The sequence below is a fragment of the Rhinolophus sinicus genome, chromosome 16 (genome assembly GCF_057876585.1).
Source record: "Rhinolophus sinicus isolate RSI-liver-muscle chromosome 16, RSI-T2T, whole genome shotgun sequence".
NCBI lineage: Eukaryota > Metazoa > Chordata > Mammalia > Chiroptera > Rhinolophidae > Rhinolophus > Rhinolophus sinicus.
Window position 1 is genome coordinate 38,480,001 of NC_142516.1, and position 5,669 is coordinate 38,485,669.

Consider the following 5,669-nt stretch of genomic DNA (forward strand, 5'->3'; position numbering starts at 1 on the left):
CTACAAGTGAGAGGGTAGATAAGGGACCAGGATTAAATCCCTTGTCATATACTCCAGGGCTCCCTTGACATAACTATGTTTTCGCCTATGGTGCACAAAGATTTACCTGATATTCCTTTTCTAGTAGTTGGAATCTCCTCTTTGTAGGAGAAAATTCCACTATATTGCTTTTCATATCCCTCTCTGGTATTACCATCATGAGCACACATTATTTTGGTTTGATTCATCCCTACCTTTCTCCAGGATTACGATCCCTGCGTAAACTGTATGTCCAAGAAGTACAACTCATGATGAAATATAACCCTTAGTACTTTATCCCAATGTCCTTAACAATTATTCATTGGTAATAATCTCTCTGTTTTACCTCTTTTCCCTCCTTGAAAAGGAGGGAAACCCACAGACTTTTCTGCTCATCCTTCACTAATAGACAGTTCTACAATTCCTTTGTGTTGCGAACAGACCCTTGATACAGTCATTTCAATGTTCCGACACTAGGAGTAATCAAAACTTCCAACCTATCTCATTTAGGGTGGGAAAATTAATAAGAATGACTGCTAGTGACCCTTAGTCTTATGCAATGCCCTTCCCTTTGAGTGTGAGTGAAATGTGGAAATATGATGAGCTATCACTCTCATAATTATGTTACTTGATATGGCAAAAGGGAGATTATCCTAGTGGGCCAAATCTAATGACATGAACAGTTCAAAGTAGAATTTTTGCTTGCTGGTAGTAGAAGGGGGAAGTGAGAGAGATTCTAAGCCCAAGAGGAATTCCGTGTGCTGTTGTTGCTTTGAGGAGAGGTGAGGCCACATGCAAGGACCAGTCATAGGAGCTGGGAGTAGCTACTGGCCAACAGCTAGGAAATGGGGACCTCAGATTTATAGCCACGTGAAGCGAAATTCTGCCAACAATCTAATAAGTTTGGAAGTAAAGTCTTTTCTAGAGCCTTAAGATTAGAATCTAGCTGGCTAACACTTTGATTTCACCCTTGTAAGAGTAGAAGCAGAGAGCCCAGCAAAGCCATGCTGAACTTCTGACCTACAGAACTGTGAGGTAATAAGCAGATGTTGTTTTAAGCTTCTAAGGTTGTGGTGATTTGTTACACAGCAGGAACAAACTAATACAGTTTTAAATCTCCATTTCCTCAGCTAGGCCCTCCTCAGCGGTAAAGGGGAACCTCTTGGCTTTTCCTGCTCTTTTCTCCGGACTCACCTGCTCCCCCTAGCTAGCTTATGTTTTCCTGAGTGTGCCTTGGGGGGTGGGCACAATGAGATGTAAGGAGTGGGACAGTTTACTTGGTTGGTGGCTTCTGCCCTCTGGGCCTGCAGAGGGTCTAAGCTGGCTCTGTTATGGGCATTTTGCAGGAATTTTAGAGGTTCTTTCATGCTTCTCTTATCTACAGCTCTCTTGGCTTAGTTTGCTATCCTCCCACAGTCCCCCATTTGCTGTGATGAACACTGGGGTTGCAGATGGATTCCATGCTGTTGTGTACTTCTGGCTTTGCCATTAGACTAGTCACCTCTTCCCTCACCCTTTCATTTTGTGGCCTGGAGTAAGGCCCTAGTCCACAGTATGCTTGTCTTTCTTGGGAATGAATCAGGCACCAATTCTTTTTGTGTCTCCATGGCAGGCAATCCATTTCAAAGCTCTCTGAAGTGAACCCTTGCAGATTTCCTCATTAGACATGTGGAGAGAAAGCAGCATCCCTCACGTCTTTCCCTAAGGGACTTGTGGTATGGTGGGAACAAGCTGTGGGTTTTCACAATTCTGTGTGGGGCAGGGCTCAGCATTCATATTTCATTCTATGTATCTAGCAGCTTCTGGCACTCCAGAACACACAGGACACATTGAATGCAATTGGAATGGTTCCCTTGGGTTGTGCAATGGGGTTCTCCCTGTGATGGGGATTCATGGTAGGGCACAGCTTTCTTCTAAAAAAAATCCTTTCACCAATCCTCTCTCTCTCTCTCTCTACTCTCTCCTCCCTTTCATCTTCTCAAAGTGGGTGGCTGGAGTCAAGACTGGTGGAATAAGTTCTCTTACATTGCTATTGTAAATTCTGCTTATGGGGGGTTGTGTCTCACACTAACTTTGGTATCTTGTACATGAGCGGTGGATAGGGTCCCTTTCTAACCTCCTGTTACACTTGTCTATCTGAGCATCCACATCAGAGGCTAGCACACATTCCAGCACTTACTAAGGAAGGCACTGACGGAGTGGATAGCATCTGGATTGGATTCCCCAGCCCTGCCTCCTTCTACCTCCACTTGCTAATCAATGGGTTCTTCTACGTGCTAGTAGCTGGAGCTGTCAGTGATCAGAAGCTTGTTGCTTGTCACACATCTCTGGAGGGTTTTGGGTTTCTATCTCAAGCCTCAGTTGATTTCTACTGGCCACCTGTGCTCACTAAAAGTTATTTTCACTCCTGAGCTAGTCTTATTTTCTGCATGTGTGCCTGTGCATGCATATGTGTGCATATATGTGAGTGACTGTGTGTGTGTTTGTGCATGTGTGTGTGGCTTTTCTCATCTGTGCTTACCCTCTTTTGAATGCTGAAATCTCGATGGTGTTTTGTTCAAGAAACGCATTCTGGCCAACATCCATGATCACGCTCTCCTGCTTTTGCTCACCGACAGCCTACATTTCCTTCCTCTCAGTGTCTGCTTACCTTGTGCCAGGCCCAGGCGCTGGGAGATGAACTTGTTGGCAAAACCTGTTGGTGGAAAACATGGGTTCAGATGGTGAGGATGCTCTTTGACACAGCTGGCCCTCCTCATGTGGGTCTCCTCCATTGCCAGAAATGCAGAGACGTCTTGTTCAGGAGGCTTAAAGCAGCCATTCTGAGTAATTGAGCAAGTGTCAGCTTCACAGGTTTTTTGGTGAGTATCTGTGTTAACCAGCCAGTGGTTTCCTAGTTTAGAAGATGATACCTGGACAGCTTGCCTGAAGAGTATCTGAACATTTTACTCTATGCCTCCCAATTAGATTGATAGTACCTTCCATTCTCTTTCCTACTCTTTATCAAAACAGGCCCAGGCACCACATTTTCACACTACAGTTTACATGACTGACAGCTTAAAGTGTTAGCAGTTCCAGGGTGTTCAAAACCTTTAATAACATGGCTTTAAAATATCTGACATTAATCCAGTATGATGAGGAGGGGGGGTAGATTGGATGATGAGAGAGAGAAAGAGCGAGAGAGAGAGGGGGAGAGAGAGAGAAGTGTCTTGGCCAGAATTAACCACCTATTATGATGCAAGTTGAGCTTTTTTTGCCTTCCTTTTCCCTAGTGCTGGTGAGTGGGTCGTTGCCTTGGTGGAAATTGAAGGTGCTCCCAAAGCCTGAACAACCATGATGTCTACTCCAGGGCCTGCCAATTACCTATGATTTCTTCCAGGAATATCAGGGTCATGAAGGTACAAAAATCCTCATTCTATCCTTCTATAGTTACCTGGTAATCCATCAGTCCTCATTATTTAGCTAAGATTTATTTAAGTATATGTTGAGTACTTGCTCTGTCCTCACTATGCTGAAGGCTGTGGGGGACTCACAGGGGTCAGCTCGACGATAAGAATTCAGTCTGAGCAGATGACAAGTTTATAATGTGTTGATGTGGATGGAGTCTCTGAGAACTAGGAGTGTTGTCCCACACAGTAGGATTGCATGGGTTAGAGGATATTGCTGGTTACCTAAGCATGCTAAGAGTGATAAGAGATGTGTTCAGACAATGGAGAAATCATAGACCATCTTGGCTTCCCTTATAATTTTATCCAGGCCTTTTCCTTTAATGTCTGCTTTTAAGAATCCCCTGCCCATTTCTTTACTCCCTTGCTTTTCTCCATCTTTTCTTGGTACAGCTGCTTCTCTTCCTCCATCTCACTTACCACCTCTTCCCTACTATGCTTCTCTAAAGTTGCTGCTTCCAGGAGGATAAAGGGGAATGAAGACCTAAAGGAACATGTCTTTCATTTTCTCCATATGCTGTTCTGACTTTAGAAGAAGAGAAGGAAATTTGACCTTAGATATTAGGCTGCCCCCACCCCGCCGCCCCCGCCCCCAAGCAATTCCAAAGTTCACTGAGGAAAGTGATCGTGCACTGGGATTAGAAGAAAGAAGGTGCAGAATGGGTGACAGTGGTGAGATTTATAGCCTACCATCTCCCAGCCTGGTTCTCCAGAAAAGAATCCTTAAAAAGCAACCCAAGCACAGGTCAAGCAAAATGGTGAGTTTATAGTGGACACAAACCTTTAAGTTTCAGGAGGCTAAGTGAAAATTTTCTCACCTGCTTAAGGCTGTTTTCCTGTCATTGTACCTCTTGCTTTTCAAACTGGCCTGCAAATGAGTTCCCTACACTGTTATTTGTCTTCACCTAGAGTGTGAGAGAGGCAGTGTGGAGTTTCTTGTTGCCTAAACCAATCCTCGTGCTCATTTTACACCAGAACAAACAAACACCAGAGCTTGCTTCATTTTGGGAGAAACAGGCACACCCTGGCTTGTATTCTCTACCCCAAGGCACAAGAAAAACGGTTTCTAAACTAATGTCCAGTGATGAAACGAGAGACTGGGCTTCTTTATTTGATGAGCGATTCTCATTGAGCACAATAAAATATATTTCCACAGCTTCCAAAGTCAGCCTACTTAGCCAGTGAAACAGAACAGAATTAAAAACAGGAAAACAAACCTAAACCAAAACATGATACAAAGCAATAATAAGGTTAGTGCTAATTGTTCTCCCCATGGAGATCTGAAAACTTTATACTGCCTTTCTGAAAAAGGAGGATGGTTTTGGCAAATTGTATGGGATTAGCGAAAACCAGACTCCTTTGTAGTGAATCCTTCCGTAAAGACTATATTTGGAAAAGGCATAAACTCTCAATGCGTCATAAGGCAAAGGGCTGTAGGGAGTAGTCCAACAAAAGGAAAAAAGTATGCGCAAAGAAAGTACTTTACAAGTGAATATATAAATTCACTTTAAAAGAGGTATCTTAAACTCTAACAAAGGTACCATTCAGGTGATAACAAGGTGGCAATAGTTATATGCATCTCCCCCTGGCCCTAACAATGAGCCAAAATCAGAGGGAGTGCAATGTATGGCAAATTATAAGCACTTTATTCCCACTTTTACTAGAGTTTCTTGTTCTGTAAACACATGAGCATCTGATGTTTGCATCCAGGTTATCCATTCTAGGAGGAATGCATGTTCTCTCTCACTTTAACCATTTGGTCGCTCAATGAAAAGCATCACTATTGCTCAACCCATTTAGCACCTCTAAAAGTCACTACATGGATTTAGTGATTAATGATGATTGATTTTTTCTTGCCAGCTTAATCGTCACACTTGAGTGGGGCTGATGTAGACCCAGCTGTGCTTAATTAGCCCACAGGCCTTAGAAACCATATTTAAAGACAGGCTTGTAATGGAAGAAGCCTTCTTGACGATGCAGCCTGCTGAGGTGAACCCAGACATGTGGCAGATGCAGTTTTTCATTAGGTCCAAGGAGCATGTTGGGGAAATGGATGTTGCGTAAAAAAGACATATGTTCTCCCTAGACTTGGGGAAGCTATTGTTGCCTTCTAGAACATGGGTTATAAGGGGACACAGCTGAATATGAATTTCTTTCTCTGTGTCACGACCTTGGCTAATTACTTAAGACAAATGCTTGCTTCAA